Consider the following 25,700-nt stretch of genomic DNA (forward strand, 5'->3'; position numbering starts at 1 on the left):
AAAGCATCAATATGCTGAGTGACACTCTTGAATTGTCTTTCATAATTAATTACTGAAAGCAGCAAACATATCAAAGATATGGCATTTATTTGTTAATATGAACATAATAGTTTTTAATAAAAAGAATCTTAAACTCCTCATATTTTCAGGCAATATGAAGTAGAACAAATGCATAGATTTTGCAAAAGAAAAAAGGTTGACTCCCTTTACTTGGTTAGAAAACTAATCACACCAGCCAATATTCTATATCTCTTTAGAGCCACCATTTGCTGGTGTTTGGAGTATTGTTATCACTTGGATCGATGCATCATCCAGTACCCTTTTTTCTTTTGGAAGACTGCAAGAAAAAAAAAAAATCTGACTTAATGCTCATGCAGATAAGTGTCTGCCAAGCTCTAGCTCCTGTTGCATCATTGCAGTACTAAATCTCTGCTTTTTTTTAAAGCTATACATCTATTTCGGCTTGCTGCTTTTTTATTTTTTTAATTTTTCTTTTTTTTCTTCTATCATAATATTGTAATCTCACAAACAATACTCCTGTGTTTTCCTGGGGAAACCACAAAGAAAAAGAATATATTTTCTCACGGTGCATTGAATTGACTTTTGATTTCACTTCCCGATTTTCTTTTGTTCATAATTTAGTTCTTTTACTATAGTTCCTTTTTTTTTTTTTTTTTTTTTTCTGTATGTCCTTATTTGACCCCCCCCCCCTCCTCCTCAAGACTATAAAATTAATCACAAGCTCGGTTCGTTCTTAATATAGGGAACACTTTCCCAAAAAGGGGCCACTTTGGATTGGAATTACATAGAAATTGTCTCTGTCTAGAAAGATTTGTCGCATCTGACTAAGAACAGAAGAGCGACTATATTTTAAATTGTATTGTTGGTGTCCTTCCATCTAGATAGATAATGAAGAATCACGCCTGAAGGTTGTTATGAGTGGTGGCAGCTGTTGCTGTAACTGAGCAGTAGATTCTGTTACACTTGCTGATGCTGTCCTATTGTGCATGTCTCTCTTCTTCTCGCACTGTTCATTTCTTCTCTTCTCGCTGAGCCGGACACGCTTCTTGATTTTGACCCTCCAGGAGTCACGGTCTGCAGCATAGGATTCCAGGTCCACAGGGTTGATGTTGCTGGATTTTAAGTCCCTTTTGCACACATCATTAAATCTGAGGAGTGGTTTACCAGTTGGTCTGCTGCCGGCTGAGAGCTTGCCATGCAGGATGTCTTTGGGGATTTGACCATCCTGCATGCGTACGACGTGGGAGAGGAGGGCAAACATGCTTGGAAAATTTGCTTTGGCAAGAACGTCTTTGTTTGAAACACGGTCCTGCCTAAGATCTTTTTTAGATTGCACAGATGGAAGACGTTTATTTTGCGCTCTTGACGGTGGAGGAGCGTCTGTCGTCATGCTGTTCGACCCGTTTTTCACTAGATGCATTAACCCATTCGCACAAGCATTGTTCTTTTCATTCTTTCTACCAATTATCCATCATTTTCACTTCAGCAATCAACATATGGACTGTCTTTTATATAAAATATCACTAATTTTTTTTCAATTGAATTTTATTTACAAAAAAAAAGTTACTTATATATGAAAAATGGAGGGGTTAGTAATGTGATCCTTCCAACCGTTTCTGAGAGTACTAGACTAACATCCCCCCCCCCAGTTATCTGAGGAAAAAGAAAAGGCAGGTCGAGCTCTAAGTTGGAATAAATAAAATCCTAGCCAAAAGGCTGGACAGATAGTTTGTTTTTCACTATTTCTATTTAACCAACCAAAGAAAGAGCATTCCTCATTTGTGACTTGTATCAAACTTTGTAAACATATATACAATGTGCATAAGATGAAAGAATGTGTAGATCTAGGTTGCTCATGTTCCAGTTCCTGTCAAGGGTTGGATGGAAGTTTCTTTTGGTACTGAGCCACAACTATTAGCACTCTTTTCCGATAAGTTTGCTGTTTGCTTTACAGCTTAAAAATCATTAAAATTTTAGCTGCGTTGTGCAAAAGTGGTGGAGGTAGGGAAAGGTTCTTATCTGCTTGTCTCGGTTCTGATGCATCGTGCAGAGTATGGAGAACTACTCAAAGGATTTTTATGTATTTGTTTTTGATGTCAGTTTTGATGTGACCTGACCCCTCCCCCCCTCATTTTATGGAGGGGGACGGCGGATATCAGAAGTGTGTAACGTTTACTTTTGGACGCGTTGACAGCTTTTTCTAAGAAGCTTTTTCTGTCTATTATTTTTATGTTATTCTTATATATAACTAGCAGGTTTACCCGGCATTTCCTGGCGCAAAAATGTACCGTAACTTCTATTCCTCTCTCTTTCCTGTCCCCACTTCTTCCTTCTTTGCACCTCATTCATCTGAACGAGCGCGCGCGCTCGCTCACACACACACACACACACACACACACACACACACACACACACACACACACACACACACACACACACACACACACACACACACACACCTCTCTAGTTTGCGTAAGGAGAATAACTCTGAAAAAGTTTCACTTTATATGATAACATTAAAAATCCTGTTTATTTTTTGATAAAATTAATTTAAATAAATTACATAACTTTTTGACTTAATATCTAAAATTTAGAAAAAAATTTTTCTAGGCTTATGCCAATTTAACAACAAAAAAAAAAAACCCTAAACTTTTGTAAAGGTTTGAATATTTTTCAAGTTCTAGCAAGACATAGACGTTTGTCCTTCATATTATATACTAGCTGTACCTGGCCACGCATTGCTGTGGCTGAAAACAAAACATAATCAAAATGTATGATTTTCATGTTCTTAATACTCGTGGATATTGTTTTTGCCATGTCACAGTACTTGAAAATATCTAAAATGCATGCAAAACGATAATGTATAAGTTAATAATTAAAAGGAATCTATTTCGCAGGAAATAGAAATGTAAGCTTTTATGTATTTACGACAAATGTCACGTGACAAAACAGTAATCAACTTTTTACAATAACGAAGAAGCAGTCTTTTATCAGGTTGAGACTTAGACCAAAAATGTAAGTAGGTATAATTGTGTTTTTAAATCTAATCAACCTTTCAACTGTATGATATCGCTACAATAGCAAAGAAGCACCCTTTTGTATTAGCCGACCCATACAATGAACACGCCACATAAGTTTACCGGAAAGTAACGGTGAAAGAATATTCACAAAGAAGTTGGCCAGCGCTATGGTGGCTACCCTGAGATGGTAGCGAACCCCGACTTGATGTGTGACATTCCTAGGTGAAAGAGTTTATGAAGAGCTGCACCAAATATGACCTTAACCTTTGACTTTGACCCTGGCCTTGAAAAATCGCGCGCACCATCCCAATGTCGAAGACCATGTCAAGTTTGGTCATGATCGGTCCAGTGGTGTGGGCTGTAGGAGAGTTGTATACGCACGCACATCTATCTATCTATCTATCTATCTATCTATATATATATATATATATATATATATATATATATATATATATATATATATATATTATAGAGGGAGAGATTATTGTTTAAGGTTTTTCTTTGGTTTCTTGAAAAACATATCTAAATATTTTTGTATCTGGTCAGAACCAGTGAATCACCATTATGCTATATTTTTTCTACCATTTGGTTGGAGACAACTTGAACAAGCCATCGGAATCGATTTTGTTAGCATTTGTTGGTATGTAATGAAGCAATTCCTATACATTTCAGTTTGCATTTCATCACCGGCATTGTCACAGCAGTAGTGTGGGGCAGATAACACATTAATCACTTTCGCTTGAAGGAGGGTGTGAAGAAGATACACCAGGTATTACAATTTCTCGGGACGGGGGGGGGGGGTTATTATTTGGCATATTGATTTTAGTTTGATCCTTGCCGAATCTCTCACAATTTTCCATTTATTAAAAAAAATTGTTTCTTACTAGACTAGTGACAGGTTTATTATTTCAGATTTCATTAAATTTGTATTTTTCTTACTTTTTCTACTTATGAACGTTGTCTTTACTTTGTTATAGAACACTCAGTGTAAATGCTGACACTCTCCAGCTTCCTTTTATAAATCCCGAGTAGAGTTCAATGGGATCATACTAAACCGTGACTTTCATATTATATACTAGCTGTACCTGGCCACGCATTGCTGTGGCTGAAAACAAACAAAACATAAGCAAAATGTATGATTCTCATGTTCATGTTCTTAATACTCGTGGATATTGTTTTTGCCATGTCACAATACTGAAAATATCTAAAATGCATGCAAAACGATAATGTATAAGTTAATAATTAAAAGGAATAGTTTTCGCAGGAAATAGAAATGTAAGCTTTTATGTATTTACGACAAATGTCACGTGACAAAACAGTAATCAACTTTTTTACAATAACGAAGAAGCAGCAGTTATATATTAAGTCACGGTTTAGTATGATCCCATTAAACTCTACTCGGGAAATGTTAAGGAATCTTACCTCAACCATACAAATCTAATAATAATAATGTTTATACTATACGTTGATAGCGTTTTAATTTTTAAAAGGAATGTTTTTCAAAACTATAAATTTACTTTTTTCAATGAACGAAATTTGATTGTATTTTAAGAAAATTTATTATTTTTTTTAAAAATTCTTTCATTAAAAAAGTGACTGCTATTAAATGAGACAAAGGTATTATAGGGAGGGGGTATCCTGCATTCATAAGCTTTTTTTTCTTGCCCATTGGACAATTTTTTACTCACTCCCACTCTAAAAGGAAAGAATTTTTCATGACTTAACAACTTTGTGTAATAGAGTAATGCACTCGGATAGCCGTTCTACTTAGCATTACTTGCACATAGAACTTTCTTTAATCCAATCTGGACGAATGTGGAAACGAAATAAATTCGATTTCGTTTCTATTCATTGAATATGGATATTGATGTGTTGCTATAGCAACTCGCAGTTTTGTTTGTTTTACTTAAAAATTGGTGTCGCCTGATGGCACCTTGAAGAATCTTGTAGTACTTTTCAATCTTCTTGCTTAATATGTTAGCCTCTCTAGTTTCTTTTTCTTCTCTCTACAAATAAGTTTACATTGGCAGCCATTTTGTTCCCCCCCTTTTTTTTATTGTACATTTTTTTAGTGTTTTTGTGCCATTAAATCGCCTGTCGTCTCCATTTTGTTTGTCAACTTTCTCAGCCGTAACGTATTTGTCTTTTCTAAGAATAGCACTATTCTAGTTGGCATGGATGGGTGGTGAGAAACGCCTTTGTTCGCCATTGGATTCAAAATGGCGTTAGCTGCTGCTGATCGTATAATTCTTGCAATTCTGAAGAGCCACAAGAATTACATCGGCTCAATCAAAACTCTTCTAATTAAATTTTTTCTTAAGTGTTTAGATGCTTTAATCTGAGCATCGTCATTTGTTCAGTGCTGTTTTGTATATCGGAATATAGTGATCGACTTTTATAATGACTCCCAAACTAACCTACCTCTGCCCAGGTCTTTATTTATCTCTCCCTATCAGGTGTACCCTCATCGTTTTCTATGTTTTATTTTGGCCTTCCCCTATAAGTTCTATGTGAGATTAAGTAAAGCTTTAAGAAAACTTGGTTTTTGTTTTATTTTTTAATGACTAATGGGTCACTAATTATCAAGGTCAAAAGCCACCCAAGGATAAAGATTAACGAAATTGTCAGTTGAGTGAATAATATTATGAGAGCATTATTGAAAATGATGACTAGAATGAACAAAATTCAAATTCAATTTATAAAATTACAAATCTGTTTACACAAATAGATGATTAACTTTGCATATTGATTTTTCTAAAATGATTTTCGTAAATGATTTAGAAGTATTAATTATTATCTAAATTATTTCGCTTTATTTGTATGCATATTATTTGATAAAATTTTATGAAAAATATATAAATAAATCCATTCATAATTTATGATGGGTGAGGTCGGAATTATCTCTGGGTTTAAAATCCTCCATCTTTTATAATACAAACACAGGTGAGATTTATATGTATGTATGCCTAAAACTTTCGACAGGGGCGATGGGTTTCACAAGATCAGTGTCATTTTGAAGCTCGACGCTTCAGGCGACAAATATCGAAAAATTGGCCGAAAACATTAATTCCTTCACCCTCAACTGGGCACTTTTCTACAGGGAGGGGTCGCTTTTTATCGCCGATATATTAGAAAGTCATCGCCGCTTTTCGATTGTCTAGCCTTAATTTAAACCTACATCACTTCTGGTTTGGTGATGGGTGCAACAGCAAAGACTTCACTTTTTTTTTTTTTTTTTTTCACTTTCTTTTCCTCCTCTGTTCGAGCCTGCCTACCTACTACCACTTTTTAATTTTTTTTGCTCAGCACATGCCTCCAAACACCCGGGCAACGCCGGGCACCCATGCTGGTATATACTTATTAATATTTGTACACCCACACTAACGGGCGGGGGGGGTAATCCAGTGGTAAAATCCGCTTAAATATATTGATACTTGGATACCATCAGTTAGAATCGAAATTGAAAGATAAATTTGTAACATTCCAGCATTATTACCTGATCGTCAGTTGGATTTGAAATAGTTAAAACATAAACTAACATGATGTACAAATATTTGCACATACGAAGAAGAGCACTTTAAGTCGACTTACACTTGGAAAGTTTTAATCTATTTTAATTTTGACCTCCTTAGCAACTATTTTAACCGAGTTGTTTTAACCGAGTTAAGGCTTTACGTTGCGAGTGAAATAGTCGCATTTGCGAGTGTTTTTTTTTTTCCAAGCAGCGACAAGAAATAATAAAACGCTTTGGGGGGGGGGGATTGTATTTCTTTCACAGACAATCTTCCAAAGCTCATTACTGAGTGAAAAATATCTTTTCAACGCTTAATTTTTTAATAAAACGAGCAAATACACATTAAACAAACGATTTTAAGAGAACAATATACTTTTCTTTTATTTTTATTTGAAATAAACATCTGAAGAAATTCGAATGTTCAAGTCTCAACATAGAATTTAGAATTATTTAAAAAAAAAAAATTAAAAAAAAATGCAGAAAAAATTTTGATATACGTACTTGTCACGAAACAAAAATATAATTCCAAAAATCACGTTGGTTTTGCTAGTAACTTTATTTGGCTAGTAAACGAAAATATTTAGCTCTCAAAGGTCAATTAAAGATAAGTTTGTCCGTTGAGCTCTGCGAGTAAAGACTCATAAAAACGGTCCACAAAAAAGCACCATCATTTGAACTGCCTCGGCTACCTTCTGTCTCTCAGGAGACACAGTTTGAAAAAAAAAAAAAAAAAAAATGCAGGCAGGCATAGTTTAATGAATAAGATTATACATACTTCCATCCTGTCATAGAGAAGTTAGCGAGTAAAGCGCATGACTTTCTTTTTTTATTTTATTTTATTTTTTTATTTTTTTACATATGAAGAAAATATTGAATTCTATCATTTTATATAAATATTTTAGTAATATAAAAAATATACGAATACTGGAGCATAATTTTTTTTTCTTCTAGTTTTTGAGGGTATGTACACTAATATATGTGTGTGTGTGTGTGTGTGTCTGTGTCTATATACTGTTTCAACCTTTTGATGAGGATTGATAATTTATACTCAGATCATTTGGATTACTGTTTTGGTATTCATTGTTACATTCAAAGTGGCTGGCCTTTTGGCCAAGATCAAAGTGTAGTATCTGTTCTTCAGATGGTGCACTTCCATTTCTTGTTCTCTTTCGGTGGAGGATCAGTCCTTCACGACTGAGACAATTTTTTTATTTTTGTACCTTTTCTCCGTTAAAAAACGACCCTGGTGTCTAACTCTGTCCCGTGGGGAGGCATAGTAAATAGGTACATTCCACAATGTTTCGAACCTTCTCCAGATGGATCTTTTTTCTTTTTTTTTTTTTTTTTTTTGTCCAACTCCAATCTTTACAGAATTTCAAGCTCTTCAGTTAATCTACCGGTGACAGGGTGGGAGGCTAGATTGTTAACAAACCACTGACTAAATGAGAACAATCTGTTCAACTGGTAATGTAACGGATAATTTTTAATCTCCGCTCGAAATACTTGTTTAGCAACATTGAATAACTGTATAGTCATTCATAGGCAGTTTCAATATATAAAAGTGCGTGACATATTTGAGAACAGATTTATGCATACACATAAAAATGACCCTTGGAAACGGATAATGATATCATTTTACTGAAAAACTTTTTAGGTTAAGAACTAATATCTATTTTGTAATTTTATCCATGGAAATCTCATTCACCTGCGACACCAGCTTTTATGTGAACTGCCTACATGCTAGGATCAAGTTGTGCGTATTCACATTGGGCATTGCTCTATGACTATGCAATTCCTACAGCTATGTACTTAGAAAACGGAGCTATTAAACTTGACATGGTGATATGGGACAAGGAGAAAGCAGTAACCTTAGTAATCAGTGATGCTGGCTAAACAACTGAGAAGGAGAAGACAATGAAATACCGAAGTCTTATGTATGGCATGAAAAGAAACTGGAATCTTTGGAAGATCTCCATCATTCCAGTCATTATAGGAGCAACTTGACTCATGAAAAAGAATTATGAAAAACTACTTGGCAAATATACCCGGTAAACCAAGTGCAAGGGATACAAACCATTACATTTCAGATAATAATAGAATCTTAAAAGATTTTTCTGTTGGAGGGTTTGAAATAGCGGGTGAATGTCTGGCATCCAGTAGGATGCCCCATCCTCAACAAAAATAAAATGAAAAAAACTTTTCAAGATTATTTAGTATTATGAAAATGCTTATTAATCCCCTCGCCCCCCTTTTTTTTCTCAATCTTTTGGACTACTAGGAAGGAAGAAGCTCAAGTATGGGGGTCATGTGATCATAATTTTTCACCATCCATTTTTGCATCCTGTGGTGTGGTTCTTTTACTCCTCACATAAGATGTGTGTCTGATATTGTTATGGACAAGATTTCGGATGTCCCTTCTGATAGTTGTATTCTGCCTTGCGGATCTTCTAGGTGTGCCCTGCTTGATGAATAGATTCAGGCTTTCTAATATTATCAGTGTGTCTAGAAGGCCTCATTACTATTTAATAAGTGTGATACCTTTCCATCCTGAGCCTTTAACGCTTTGTGAAACTTTGTAAACAGAAGATCAAGCAACTAAAAAAAAAGAATGGCTCCATTTCTGAATTGTGATGGACAGTCTTTTTAACATAACTGTGTGTGCCTCTTTATCTGCCCTGTAATTATAGTGGCTGCCATTAATGTTAAAATATAAACTAAAATAATATTCTCACTGCCATAAAAGTATTGCATGCCACCAAATACTCTGTGTGTGTGTGTGTGTGTGTACTAGATACAAATATAATATGGTGTGCCATACATAAGGTCCTGGATATGACATTAAACTATATCTGATGGTGAGGGAGTGTGGAGCCACCCTTTAATTGCCATTGCTCCCAGGTTCACTCTGACCCGGAGTGGTAGTACCTGTTAGTCCCAACTATGGGTTAAATAGAAATCAACTTGAAAAAAAAAAAAAAAAATATATATATTCTATTAAAAAAATTTTCTTCAAAATCACTGGATTCGACATTAAATAACCTGAAAAGGGCTGATATGGCGTAAAACAACCAACCATACATAAAGATTTATATCTGGCACAGGTACTGTCGGTGGTGACGGTACTGTGCAGGCTGTAGTGCTGGTAGATAACCGGAGTTGTGATGGACAGGTCTCAATCGGTTGGTTAGACTCTATCTTTTCCTCTCCGTTTTCTGAAATTATAACAATCTATGTTGTCTATGGAGTGTTGAGGACGGTGTATTTTGTCGCAATGAACCACATGAAAAACTGAAATACCAGAATCTGTTTATTAACTGATCATCGCTTATCAAAGCCGGGTGGGGGCATTTGAGGGCAAGGATTAAAGATATCAATTGGACGATGAGCACCACAATATGAGGATTAGAAAACACTGGATTTCTTGAGAGGAAATGTTTATCCAGGACAGTTGCTCTACAAATATTTGTTTACATAAGATTTGAATACAACCATCTTGTAACCGACTGAAAAGGTGAAAAGGGAAACTTTGTTTTAGAGACATAAAGTAACAAGGTATTTCTTCCTCCCTTTCTGTCATCTACTCAAAATCTGAATAGTCAGAAAGATCTTGGTTGTTCATGCTCTTCAATGTGCTGCCATAAATAGTTGTCATCTGTGTAGATATCAACAAATGGTCTCTATATGATGCGAATGTCTGCCCATCAACGACTATCTTAATAGACCTGTCAGATTTTTTAAGGATATAATCAACTATTCCATAGCTAGCCAGTTTGTGAACCAAACCGTTGTGCCAAATTCTATTGAAGGCCTTTGATATGTCAAAATTTACCGTCTTAGAGACAAAGTTCCTGTCGATAGATCCTGTGTAATATCAGTTGGCATGTCGGCTGTAGATCTTGCAGAATGAAATCCATATTGCTTGTCATTAAATAGATTGTTATTGTGTAGGAGGTTTACAACAGATTCAAGCAACTTATGATGCACAGAAGACTGATCAGTTTGTAATGAGTTAAAGAGAACGGATTTGTGGAAAGAAAACTATCAATGACAAAGAATAAAGAGACTGACTTTACCGTATATAGTAAATAAATGTATACATGGTTTTTTTAAATGTAGTTTTTGTTATAATGGTTAGAACGAACATAAATGTTATCTGATCTTGCCTAACAGGAAATATAGCATTTTTTGCATTTTAATTTAAACGTTTTTATTTATTTTTTTACTGAAGACACTTCCTTGAGAAATAAGTTATTTTGTAAAATTGACTTTAATTTAGTTTAAATTGTCTTAGTATCGTAGTCTATACTAAACATTTCATTTTATCAGTTGAAGCATAATTTCGTTTTTATTACGACTATTCGCAGTGGATTACTTGGAAAGACATTGTCGTTTATTTTTGAAATGAAACCGCATTTGCTATCATTTGTGGATTAGGATTTCTTTAATCTTAATTTTTGTTTGTGTTTTATGGACTGGTTACTAATCTCTATGGATTGGCTGCTAATCCATTAATCCTTTTAATTGATAATGTTAACAAAAACGATGAGTACAGGTTTCTCTCTCTCTCTTTCTCTGTGTGTGTGTCTCTCTCTCTCTCTCTCTCTCATATTACATATTTAACGTGTAATTATTTTTGAATGGGACAGATGTAAGTTCGGTTTAGTTTTAAGTACAGTGACTAGAAATCATCTCTCACCACATTTTGAAGTCGGTTTTGCACTCTGTCAAAACAGGAAAGAGGGCTCTAAGCCAGGGTTTCCCAAAGTGGGCTCCGTGAGTGAGGCAGAGGGGCTCTGAAAGTCCTTACTTGAAGAGGATTAAATGATTTATATGGAAAAATTAAATGGTTGCATACATTTAACAATCTTTTTTACTGGAAAGAGATATGATACATAATTACAGGTATAAAGAGTTTCAGGATGGTTTATAAAAAAAAAATAAAAAAAATGCAACAATTTTTGATTAATCAAAAACAAAATTTGTAAACATTATCATTAGTGTTAAAATTTTAAATTAATGTTTTTCACATTTATTTTAGAAATTATCCCCCAAAAGCTCTGAAAAACCTTTGCCCTGCTCAGGGGCTCCATGATGTCCTGAAGTTTGGCTGGTTTAGAGCAGGGTTTCCCATTCTCAACCTTTCCTCCATCATTACCCCCTCCCTCGGCTTTACGTATTTCTCCATTTACCTCCTACTTCTATACAAAAAAATTATAAAGTGACAGAAAAACAAGGTCAATAACCTTTTTATTGTTTAGGACATTAGGTTTTGTAAAAAGATAGTATTATGCACAACAATGAAGTCAGTCATATTGAACATGAGTCTAGGTTTCTTAGACATGACACAATCTGAAAAGCAATTATTTTTTTTAAATTATGTGTTTTTAACCCCGACTATATAATTTTTTAACCTATGGGGTAAATTTACTTCTGGTTGAGAACCTCTGCTCTAGGTGGTTATCTCCCAGATGTGGTAACACCACTTTATCTTTGGACGTATCTGACTCTTATATAGGTAGAAGATTGCAACAGAAATTAAGTACTTTGTCGAGCAGTAAAATGATCCAATTATTTATGCTTAAAGGTCAACTCGTATAAAAAAAAATTTTTTAAATGATTTATTTTGAATAGATTTTCATCTCAGATTTTTTTTTAACATTCAATAGATTTGTTGATATCTTTATATTTACATTAAAAAAAATTTTTTTTTCAGAATATAATGAACTATACAAAAAAAAAAAGTTCTTCATGTTTTACAATAAAGATCTTAAAAAAGAATAAGAGTGATTTCCACACAGAATTACGGAAGAAATCTGGTAGAGCCAGGCAGTCACTTCTGATCTTGACAGCTGCACTCGGCAAATCTAATATGATTATTTAAATGAGGGTTACGGTTGGAAAGTATAAGGTCAGACGCCAACAATTCATAAATATTCAATCCATATGTTAAAGTTTCTCAATATTCAAACTCTGTTTCTTTGAAGATTCGAAAATCCTTCTCAAACTCCCCAAATCTCCGACTTTATCTCATTCTGCAACCTTGCTTTTAAATGTGGGGTGTGTCACCTTTACAGAGCTGATGGCAAAAATATAGTTAGTCCTTATTGAATATTTTTTTAACTGACAAATTGCAAAGTTTGGTTGATGGATTAAATTTTTTATTTTTATGTTTTTAGATGTGAACTTATTGAGTAGAAAAGTAATGTTAAAAACTTTTTCAGATTTGCAAATATTTTTTAATATGTGATCGCTGTTTATACCAAGAAATTGCCATGTTTACTCAAATCTTTAAATAAGAAATTTGCATAACATAAAATTAGAATCCTATTTATTAGTCAAGAAGTATATTTTTCCAGCAGATCTTTCAGGTGCCTATTTTAGCATCCATCAGCTACAAGTGACTAAAATGATCTTCCATGGGCCTCCAGGTTTAACCTGATAATTAATCATACTGAACCCCCTCAAAACACTCGCAGACAAAAAATCTTTTTTTAATAAATACAATCTAAACAACATTTTGCCCACTCACGTTTTCTGAAAATGGGTCATCATATTTGGTTTAACGTTTATTTTACATGCTGACATGTGTTGACCAGAACTTTGGGAGTCAATTTCTTAAAGCTGTCCAAGTTTCATTTTGAGGTTTTTTCTTAATTGAGCCAAGATTTTTATAGGCCAGATGACCTTTCTGACGTCAAACCAGCAAGATGATGACCAGTGTATTTATGGAGCACAATCTCAAGATGATTGCTCACTAAGGCTAAAGAGTGTATCATATAGAGATTATGAAATTTTAAATCTATGGAAACATTAGTTTAATACTTAATTTTTTTTTTTTTTTATTCAATACACGGCTTCTGTTCTATCTCGCTCAATATCTTAATAACCCCCATTTTTTTCTTCCAACTTTCTTTATCAGCTCTGCCTCTTTCCCGGTTCTGTGCTTTCCTTGCAGGCAAAAGGACATTTCTGATTCACTTGGATCAGGTTGAAGGAAACTTGAATGAATTTTTGGTTCATTGATTGAAGAGTTCGTTAAAATAAATAAAACAAAAATTGTGTGGCTGGTTGCCCCCCCCCCACTTTCCCCGAGGGAATATTTTGATTGAAAAAGACTTTGTCTCCTGACTTCACCCAACCTAGCAAATAAATTGGCAATTTCATGTTGAACAACCACAACAACTCAAGTGTTGTTCAAGAACTGGCTAAGCAGTCATCCAAAAACAATTGTACAGGAAGATCTAGGAGTTTTATTTCTTCCTCCTTTTTGCAGGAAAAATAATTCATAGTTGAATTTCCTTAACCATTCTTATTTTCACATGTGTATTTTTATATATTATGAGAAAAATCTGAAGCGTTGGGTTACTCATTGCACTCTAGATAGGTTAAGTTAGGCGTTGCGGAGAAAGTGACTTTGCAATGCTAGTTGAATTTATTAAAAAAAAAAAAAAAAAAAATTCAAAATTAGCCTCTCTATAACTCTCTTTCTCTCTCTCGCTGTCTGTCGCTCTCTCTCCTTCCCTTAAAGGGAGAAATCTTATTTTTTTATAAACATAAACCAATGACAAATTAACAGAAATTTCTACAGTCGTATCTTAATTGTGCTTCATCTGACATGGGGCAAGTGGCGGAAATAAGTAGGATTATTTTTCATAAGATATATATAGTTGTGGTTCCTTTGACATGGGGTTGGAGGTAGGGTGATATTTAATTTGATTACAAATGAAAATGCTTAATGACTTATCATTTGGGGTAGCTTAACAAATGTCTTTATGAAATATAAAAGCGCAAATTAAAACTTTTTTTTTTTTAACTTAAAAAGTAAATTTCAACAATCGCCATTTAATTGGAGTATTGTGGCGAAGATTAACAAGATGCATTTTAGTTCGAAAGCCACTTTTCCGTGATTCCCCAATTTTTAATTTTTTTTTAATTAAAAAAAAATTCTTTTCATATGGACATGTGGCACAGTAGATGAAGTACTAAATAATTAGGTTGAAGGTTCAATCCTCACTACGGACAATATTAAAAATATAAAATTATTTAAGATTTCTTCCTGGTTATAACTGATTTAACAAGAACAATCTACTTGCATGGATCAAATAAAGGATTCGGTTCCAAATTCTGCATAGATTCCAAAGTTCAACATTTGACTAAGAGCAAAGTGTAGTATCCGTTTTATTTTCTGCCATCGGTCGGTGGAGAAATCCTTCAAGATTGAAACAATTTAAATTTTTGTCTCTAATGTCTCCATTTAAGGGAAACTGGATTTTCCCCACATTAAAAACTGACCTCGGGTCTCAAGTTGGACCAGATGCATACAATCTAGTGGAAGATGATCTCTTCTATGTTGCAAAGAACATTCCTTCTGCTGTGTGCTTAAAATCAAATGCAACTTCCATGAATAGTTTCTTTCGAAGAACTTCACATCTCTCGAACACGTTGCTGTGGGAATGCTTCCTTACAGACTACAACATGGTCGTTTTTAAGTGCAATGTCAACAATTATGCTGTATTATGTAAATTAATCTAACCTTGTTCTCACTATTTTCATAGTACTGCTCCATCATCCAACTGAAAATGTTAGCCACTCTTATCCTTGAGTAGCTTTTAGCCTTGGTCAGCAGTGAACCATTAATATAAATTGAACCAAACCCTTAATGTAAATAACTTTCTAAGATTTGTAGTCTTTTATTTGAATGTTTTTTCTTGCCTTGAAATATTTTAATATCTGATTTTTGCATTTAGTAAATGGTTGAATTATGAATTGTAGGACGGGTATTTCTGCTAGTTGTAATATTTTCAAATTCCCTATAGAAACAGTCTAAACTAAAGAACAAATTAAAAAAAGGGAAAATTGTTGTGCTATAAAAACGGAAATTTCTTGCAACACAATAGTTGTGCTTCATTTAACAAGGAGAGTCCTGTTTAATTGTATAAAAATCAATATTATGCTTGATCTTATCAAGATGAGTTTCAGGATGATGTAGTTGCCTCCAAAAAATCATTCCTGTGTGAGTGATTATTTTTCTGGTGATTTTTAATTTTTTTCCCCACCCCCACCGGGTGACTAGGGACTAGAGATGAGTGATTTTACAGAAAATGAAATAAAAAGTAACGTTTCACTATTATATCGGAAACCATACAATTTTTTTTAATGCTTTTTACGAATAGGTATCCTGAAATCGACTTTGCAAACTAAATCTAAAACTCAGTTTTGGATTGTTAAAAATAATAATAATAAAAAAAACTTCGGTTCATATTATGTTGATTGTTCAATCAAGTTAACTAACATTCGTTAGTCGCTGAAGTGTTCGATGCAACTCTGAATTGATGACATAAGTACTGAATTTTATTGGATACCTATTCCTAAAAAGTACTAATTTTTCCTGTCTTCTGAAATTTAAGGCGTTCAGTATAATGCTGTCATTACCGAATAGGCAAATCCAAGGTGAAACCTGGTGAAAAAGGGAGTCCTGCAGATTTGAATAAAATTCAATTTCATCATTTGTACGAGTAAGATTGAACAAAAATATTATGTAAACGTCAGGAGTGTGAGTTCCGTTATAGAAGCGTTGATTTTAATTTGAATAAAATAAAATACGCATCAGGTGCGCTTTAAAACCAAATCACAATGCAATATTATGAAAATATTTTACTTGTTTGAAATTTATAATTTAAATATTTCAGAGTAAAAGAAAGAAACAAAATGCTGAGGATGGAGTTGGGCTCCGAAATATATTCAAATTATAAATTTCAAACAAGTAAAATATTTTATTTTCGTTTTATTGCATTGTAATTTGGCTTTCAATCCCCCATGATGTGTATTTATTATGTAAACATTTTGTGATTATTTATTTTCTTTCAATAGAAAATAATCTCACAGAAAGATAACTAAATTTGTAGGCATCAGTTTTGGTTGAGACAATGCTGGTTTAACTGAGAAATCTTGAAGATAAGCAAACTATCTGCAAAATAGATTTCCAGAATGGTCGCACAACTCTCTTCCAGACTAACTTTAAAAGATTAATGCTTTAATCCATTGCACCACTAGGTGTGTCAGAAACTTTGTGAAAAATATTGAATAATCCGACCTCCTGTCTTTCCAAGCTTATAACTACTCGAAAAATGTAATTCAAACCTTAATATTTTTTCTTTTCAATTAAAGGAGCAAGGACCAAGGTTTCATAAAAAAAAAAAAATACAAAATTTTTTTTTTTTTTTTTTTAAATTAGAATATATTATTTTTACCTTTTCAAAATAGGGGGGCGTGAACTTAAAAAAAAACGTTTGTCTAAAATATTATATTCGGTTTATTGGAACGGGCATAAAATTTCACATTGACCCTGAAAATATTGTAAAAATAGAATCAATAGAAAAAGTTTGATAGATTTTTAAAGTTTAAAAATTGAAAAATACTGAACTCGTAAAATTCAATTAATTTCATTACTGTTTTTAAAAAAAATAAATATTTCTATTACTTTTTATACAACTTTAATAGTTTATTTTGGAAGTATTATCCATAAAGAAAATAAACAACCCACTTTTAAAAGAGAAATTACGAGTTTTTTATATTTTATTCGCAGTTTCGTGTTAGGGGTGTCAAAAATTCCTACAAAAATTCTGATACACCTATTGCACCACAGGTCAGGTCATCCAAACATCACCGATCCCATTCATTATATGGTTTTGGATGAGACATTGTACTCTTCAGTCAATAGTTAGATCCTTACAGATCTTGAAGATGAAAAAGATGTTTGCATGATAGATCTCAAGGATGATTGGACCCTAAGAATTTCAATCGCGGATTCGTCATTCAAGATGAAACCTAGATCAAAAATCCAAAGGAAACGGGTAGAAACATTTTGGTTTGTCACCATCGAAAAAATTAAAGTTGAAAACGCCTATTAACAATTTCTATTTTTTAGAAACCTATGCGATAAAATGGTCATTCTAGTTGGCACAATGTCTTTTGACAACTCAACTGTTGAGGCAAACAGAATGGGCTCGAAATAATACCATGTCTGCTACTCAATTTTTTATTTGAAACGTAAAAAACGTGCTATTTCCTATTCTAATTCTTGATTAGTGTGTATGTATGTATGTGTGCGTGTGTGTGTGTGTGTGTGTGTGTGTGTGTATATATATATATATATATATATACTTGTGACAAGTAAGCTACACAGGAACGTATGTTTTTGATTTTTTTGACTATTTTCATCTTGGATGTTATTCTCGCATTTCAGCCGATGTAACTCGACTTTCTTCAAATGCATCTTGTGAATTCTTCTACAGAAAGTCATGACCAAGAACTGTGTTCATGTAATTCCATGTAAGTGTGGAAAAAATGTACAAGAGTGAGACTTGTTATATATAATGTCACAAATATGTAAGTGTATATAGATAAAATAGTAATAAATTATATAATCAGTAGTTGGACAAGACATCTAAAATGAGAATAGGTTAAAGGCTCCTAGAATTTTCTATAAGGATTTGTGGCGCAACGAATACAAGCACTAAGTGTGGTGTTCCTATATCCTTTTTTATTTTATGTTGATGAATTTGCTAATGTTATATTTTAGTTTTGTTTTCTAATTAATAATACTAGTCAGTACATTTAAAAACATTTTTTTTATTAATTTTTATTTATTACTTTTTAAATTTATGGCGGTACAGTAACCATTTTAGGGCTATTTAATGGCGAACTCGATACTCATTCTAAATAATTCATTGAATACCTTCTGCTAGTTTTATCCGTAAGTTGCAGGGGGGGGGGACTCATACCTGTCTCATTAAGAAGTTCTAACTAGATTTAACTCTGCTTGTTGATTCCATTTTCTACACCCCCTTCACCTGGTAGAGAAGAGTTAATCCTCACCTCCCACTCGCCTTTATCCTACTTTAAAGTTTTTGCCCTGCTCATCCCCTTCTAGATTTTTTCCTAACCCCTCTTCAACTGTCAAAGTGGATATTTATAAGTTGTAAATGTCTTATCAAAACTTCTTCCCCAAACAAATTGTTTTGTATGAACAAATGTTGGCTGTCACTCATTACGTTTATGACTGCTAATCCTGCTCATCTTCCCCAAGCCATCCGATATTATGTTATGCAGATACACATAAATTTAAATTCAATAATGATAATTAACTATATTAAACTTAAGTCCCTCGGTTCAACCTTTGTTACTTACCACTTATTGACCGTTTTAAATTACCTCATATTCTAATTAGAAAAAAGTAATGTGTAATCATTATTTTTTCCTCCTTTCCTTGGCAGTGTGTCAGAAATTCTACAATTATAAGCAAGCCTCTGATTGGCCACCCACTCTCTTTATTTAGACCAATCAAATTGGTCGATGTTTTAACCACCAGTGATGAGCTTGGTGGTGATTTTTGCCTTTTTTTTCTTTACAGGCAGTTCCAGAAAAACAGCCGAAGAGAAGGATGGAACTCCACTCTCTCTGGATATGAGGCAATTTGGACACCTAACTTTTTGTCTCCTTGAGACTTTATTTTGAAGCCTAAATGATTAGGCTAAGTTTCCTAGAGGCTTTTTAAAGATCAGTTACGGACCTGTCATTAACTTTTCCTTCAAATGAACGTTATGAACTTCTGTAATGTCGACTAAAGTCGAGAATTGAATCTTTTCATTAGAAGGCATCATGCCAACCCCTTCAACGGCTGTAATTAATTCGCTGTACCCGGATACCTGTTCCTGATAAAGATAAAAGAACTACCTTTCGAGATTATTACCAGCTCTATTCGGAGGCAAATCGGGCATTTCCTTTTTTGCAACAAAGAACGAATAAAATTTGTGTCGAATTTTACAGGTATGCTTTGTTGTAATTGTTAATTTTTTGCCACTGTCTTGGAACAAAAATGTGAGATAAAATATTTCGCATTCCACGCGTGTTTTTATCACAGATTATTAAAAAAAAAACACAAACTTTTAAAAATTTTTATTTTTTTTTTTATTTAAGTTTAATTCAGTCAAAGCACCATAAATATATTTGTCTACATTTAATGCAATTTAATGTGAGCAGGGCTTTACATTGTTAGTTCCCCCTCCCCACGCAAATGCCGACTAGAAATAATAAAACGTTTATCTTTTTGGCATTATTTCTTTCAATGACAATCTTCCAAAGCTCATCATCACTGAGCGAAAAATATCTTTTCGACTTTGCTCGTTTTATTAAAAATAAATAGATGGCAAATTATTTAAACAATAAACGGTTTAATAGAACAATATTAAAAAATTTTTTTTTTTAATGAAAGTTGTTTAAAAAGAAAATATCTGAAGAAATTCAAATGTTTATACTTTCAAGTCTCAACATGAAATTCTGTACATGTTTAGAATTACATTTATTAAAAAATAAATAAATAAAAAAAAGCAGAAAAGTCTATATGATGTACAGAACGAAAATGTCATATTCCAAAAATCACGTGGGTTTGGCTAGTAAACGAAAATACTTAATTGTCAAAGGTAAAGTAAGAATAAATACGTCCATAGCCCTGAATGCAACAGTTACCGACTCTGCAGCTATGAATATTTGATTAATAACATTGAAAATGGTGGAAAAATACAACTCCTTTTCAGATTTTATCCTTTTTTTTTTACTTTTTTCTGTATTATTTTTTCTTTTGAAGTTTTTAGTTCTATTGTGTTGACTGTTGCTTGAAATTCCACCCACATAAACACACTGCACTGATCCTGGCCATTTTCTGACCTTTCTACCATTCCAATCCAATCCAATCCCTATTTATTTCAAATAAACGAATGAGAATGAAATTTAAGAGAAAAAAAGGGTGAATAGTGAAAAAAAATATTGACACTTTTTTTTTTTTTTTTTTTTTTTCAAAAAAGAAAGCAAAAGCAGACGATAGAATGCATGAATACAAATCAATTGTTTGCCTGTATAGATTTTTTTGCATCGAAAGCTCATTTGCAAAAATGGCAACTTCACTGATAAGAGAGGTGATTAAAGTTTTTTTCTTTTTTTCTTTTTTGTGGGGGGGGGGGCACATATCAATAATTTGTGCATGCAAAAAAAAATAAAAAAAATTTTTTTTATAGGGAGGGAGGGTAAAGTAGAGGAGTCGAACTGTAAAGCAAATGCATTCTCCAAAACATTTTTATTTTCTAATTAAATTTGTAAGTTTATATTTTTATTTGCAGACTATTATCTTCTAGTTGTTTCACATTTCGGTCAACTATTCCTCTGGCCTTCGTCAGGTGGTAAACTGGATAGGAATGCTGAGTTTCTTAACTGTATCCTCAGTAATTACTGCCTTCCATAGTTGTCGTCTCACCATGTTTTGGCCAACTAAGCCTCTACCTGGATTTGGGTAGGATTGGAAGAGGAAAAAAAAAAAAAAAAATTCAACCTTGATTGCCCTTTGCCGCTCATGGTGCAGTGGATAGATGTTGAATCTCTATGGTTCCAAGTGAGCATTGTCTGGGGATAGCAGTTTCAATCCTACCCAAAGCTGGGCAGAGATTTAGTTGGCCAAAATGTGGTGAGAAAACAACTATGGAAGGCAGTAATGACTGAGGATGCAGTTCAGAGACTCCGCATTCTTATCCCGCCACGTTATACCACTTGACGAAGGCCAGAGGAATAATTGGCCGAAACATGAAACAACAACTATGAAGATGAGGATGATAGTTCGCAAATGAATAAATAAAAAGTTTATAAGTTTTATGTCTGATTTGATCATTCTTATTTGATGAAATGATTGAATATAGTATGTTTTGTTCAGAGAGGGGGACATTTTCATTATAGCATCTTTGAAAGAATATCAATATCTCAGACACGCAAAATCTCATAATTTCAAATATATAGATATTTGAAATTATATATGTACACAAGCGTGGGTGCCTGGCATTGCCTGGGTGTTTGTGTGTAGGAAAAAAATTAGTATAAGGCAACAATGAAGGAAGAAAAGAATGTGAAAAAAAAAACGTTAGTGTTAGAGGCAGGTATGCTCAAACCCTTGCCTTGAGGTGAAGTCGGAAAAGAAAACGTGACATGTTACCACTACGCTAGGAAGGCAGAGGAACTGAGAACCGTTCAAATTAAACGACTAAAAAACGCGGGTGCATAAATGAATGTCTGCTTTTCTAGGTCAAACATCACGGCATAGAGAAATGAAATCACGCAGTTAATTCTGGCTTCAAGCCAGCTGCCCTATTTGTTTGTTTCCCCAAGATGTTTGAGAAAAGCAGCTCCCCACAAAAACGGGGAGTGTCCAAATGAATAGCAATTGTCTGATATGATGGGTTTTCCCCGCATTGATCAAAGCTCATTGCTTTCTGGACGTCATGGCACAAAAGGCCAAGAACATGATTTATCTTAATTTTGCTTTTATATACGAAAAACACACAAAAATGCAAACTAAAACATGAGAGAAAGAAATAGCGCAAATTTTGTAACATAAGCCGCTCAAATAAGACTACCTCTGAGATATTATAATCTAGGAAGTATATAAAAAGTTCTAAGAAATGGTACCCCTCACTCCTTCTCGAAAAAAGCCTTTGCCAGACATACAAAATAGTGTACACACAAACACATTTTCGCTTTTATATAATAGATGAACAACTTGATTCAAGATTGCTTCAGGAAAGGTTACCTATGTGACTTGATCCAAATCTGCAAATGTCTTTGCCAATTATTTTTTAAAACGAGATTTAAATCGGTACTATGTCCAATAATATATTTAGTATCACACTTTACTCAAAATCTATCACCTTTGGAGTGCCAGTTGATGCCAGTCGGTGGGGACACTTCTAATGACAATATATTTTATTAGCTCTCCTTATCTAGGGTTGCACAAGAAAATATTTACTTTAATAGTTGTTTTGCATGGCCCATGAAAATTGAGTAGCTGAGAATTAATTTTCAATCTTTCGGACAGGTTATGAAACGGTGAAACTTAATTGTATGATTTCTCATAAATTTGTTCCTTCTAACTCTTATCAGAAGAACCAGATGTTAAGTGCTGATATATTAGTCCTCACGCTAAAGAGCAGGACACAAAATGTTTTAAATAATAACAGAATAACAATAACAAAGACTTTCACTGGTGAGGACTACTATTGACCGTAACCAGTTATACACTCCTTTTTAGAAATTTTCATCTATTTTTCTTATGTACTGAATATTTAAGGAACATATTTCATATAGGTTTCAGTATTAAATTTTAAAGATTTTCTATTCTGAAAGAAGTTTTTAAAAAAAATTCAGATTTTCTCATTATTCGGACCTGTATTACAAAGACGGGGTTGCAAAAATGAGTTGTGGTGTGAGAAATATAAACTGAAATAGAGAGGAGTTTTAAAATATAATCTTAAAAAGATAAGATACAAGCTAGAAAAGCATTTCATCCAAGGCATGAAAATTGTTAAGCAAAATGTTTTTACTATAGGCTTTAAAAATAAAGGTAAAAGATTCGATTTGAAATTTATTTATCTTCAAAGTGCACTTTAATAAATTTTACAAAGTAAGGTATAAAAATTTAAATTGAATCCAAAAATTACCTTGAATTTATTTTATGTAATGTACATTTTGGTGCACTTTAAAAACCTTATCTTTCATCTAGCAATTAATGATATAGATATAAAATTTTCAATGATTTTTTTTTATTTTTTTTTTTTTAAAGTGCAACAGAATGGATTTATTTTATGTAATGTACAAGGTAATTTTTTGATTCAGTTTAAATTAAATTTTTATACCTTACTTTGTAAAGATTTATAAAAGTGCACTTTGAAGATAAATAAATTTCAAATTGAATCTTGTACCTTTATTTTTAAAGACTACAAAAACATTTTGTTTAACAATTTTCATGCCTTGGATGAAATGCTTTTCTAACTTGTATATATATTGGTGTACCCAGAGTCATCAGGGTTCTTAATTCCCCCTAAACTGTGTAGAATATATATAAAAGCAGTGAAAGTAAAAAAAGAAAAAAAAAAGCTCAATATTGTAATTATAATCAAGTTTAAACTTGAATAAAATAAGAACAAAGATAAATACAAAGCTGCCTAGGTTCGAATTCATGATCTTTTTCTAAGTTCAGTAAGCAAAACCAATAAGCTAACTTAGCAAGTTAAAAATGGTCAAATCGTTTTAAAATGTGAACCCTTTTATAAAACCTGAAAATTGCAGTAAATCATTGGCTTGGCAGAATCGAATATCAGTTTGTCAAATGTATTACTATTTAGGCGTAAATTCAAAAAGCCAACCGACTTTTCTTTAGATGGATGCAACTCTATTCTATAGGATATCAAGTCTTTTAAGATTTACTGTTTTAATTCCCAATTAGTATTCCCAAATAGTCATCGATTTAGTACTGACCAGGCTTAACATTGTTGATAATATACATATCTATCTTATATATAAAAGGCTCTTTATTTGTGTGCGAGTTTGTTTCCTATAGACTCCGAAATGGCTTGGCAGATTTTGTTTTAAATTTGACATGAATGTACTTCATGTGTCTGTGAGTGTTCCGAGATAGGTTTTGTATTTGAATGCCTCTGATGAGTATCGAAAATTGCAAAAATTTGATTAAAGAAGAAACCATCCGATTTTGACCAAAACATCAAGGGTGCTTTTGAGAAGCTTTAAGCACAAGCAGAAGGGGCTTAGTGTATAAAATCAGCAGTAAGTTCTGTGATAAAACAAAGGCGCATTTGAAATTAATGTCTCTGTCTAGAGTGCAATTGAACCATGATACTTGATTTTTATGTTTTAAACTTCAATTCAAGCTTTTATATAAACATAATTTTATAAAATAAACAATAGGTTCCTAACATTGTAATGTAGACTACAATGTATTGTGAACTATGTTACTGTGGGGAAACATGTGAAGCTTTCTCTTGGTGCATCGCAGTGAGTCCCTGACTAGAGCAGGCAATCAGTTGATTTGATTGAAAAATGGACGATTTCACAGGTTTCAATAACAATTATATTATTGGAAGTGAGAAACCATTGTTGATCCTCATTCAATCCCGGGCAACGTCGAGTCTCTCTACTAGTGTGTGTAATATATATATATATATATATATATATATATATATATATATATATATATATATATAATGGAGTGATACACAATGTGTAGTCAAGCTCAAAAGTAAACATAAATAATTCTGCTTTGTGTGTGCATCGATGAGTGAATGCTACAATGAATCTAATTTTCTTTTCCTCAAAAAGCCAATTCTGAAGAACAGGCCATAAAAATCTGTTGAGGGTGAGGGAAAAGGGGTTGATTGCCATTTTGAATCGTGTGGCTGTAATAGTCAAATCATCTTGAATAGATCGTCATCGATTAGTGATCGCCACAACGGATGCACCTAACCCCCTTTTTAACCCAGTCCATCTTTGCCTTTGCAAGTGGCTTTATGATGCTTGATCCATAAGCAATCCGGGCTAAATGAGAAGAATCTGTAATCTGAGTGGTCGAGGAGAAAAGATCTGATCTATTTTGTGAATGGAGAAAGTAGGAAAAACTGACCGAATGCCTATTGGAATTCCATTAGAATCAGAATTGGTTGTTTTAACGATTGACAAAAGTCGAAGATTAGAGCACTGACAAATGAAAGGCAGAGTGGGGATGTTTCTGTGTGTAATACTTTGACCGCAGAGGTTCAACATGATATTTACATCATTTGGGAGATGAAGAATTCAGTGTGCTTTTAATCATGTAAACACATTTGCAGAGTTTTAAACTGCAATGATTCCACACCTGTGACGTAAGAAGAGAATGGCGGTCTTTTTTCTTTTTCTTAACTTGATGTGGGTGAGGGAGAGGAGATTCTTGCTAGTTTAATTTAGAATTGTTCGATTACTTGAGTTGAAATATTTTCTTTGCCGATTCTTCATAAATTGTACAAAGGGATTTGCTAAACCAAAGCATTATATATTATGTAGAAAAATGTGAGCATGAAAAGTAATATGGTTAAGATAACACTTAGGAAAGTAAAGGGATTAGTTGTTAAAACTGGGGAAAAAATATAATAAAAGTTATAACTTAAAATATTGCAGCATTAAGAATTGATTATATAATGTTAAATTGACTGCAGATTTTTAAGATATAAATTCATATTTTTTACTAGAATATCCGTCTTTTTTTTTCCAGTTTTAACAAC

At 33.2% G+C, this 25,700-nt stretch overlaps 1 protein-coding gene across 4 annotated transcripts in view; it reads left to right on the top strand.

Annotated features, from left to right (window-relative positions):
• LOC145255692 (E3 ubiquitin-protein ligase RNF34-like) overlaps window positions 1-25,700 on the top strand; it is a 187,800-nt gene that overhangs the window by 47,364 nt on the left and 114,736 nt on the right. For 2 of the 4 annotated variants that reach the window (XM_080114263.1, XM_080114264.1), the window contains exon 2: window positions 18,968-19,383. The exons of the other annotated variants lie outside the window; for them this stretch is intronic. The gene's annotated coding sequence lies outside the window, so the exon portion shown is untranslated. The remainder of the gene's footprint in view (window positions 1-18,967; window positions 19,384-25,700) is intronic. 4 annotated transcript variants of the gene reach the window in all.

This window comes from Euprymna scolopes, chromosome 31, assembly GCF_053919585.1.
Source record: "Euprymna scolopes isolate OS-2025 chromosome 31, ASM5391958v1, whole genome shotgun sequence".
NCBI classification, from domain to species: Eukaryota; Metazoa; Mollusca; class Cephalopoda; order Sepiida; family Sepiolidae; genus Euprymna; species Euprymna scolopes.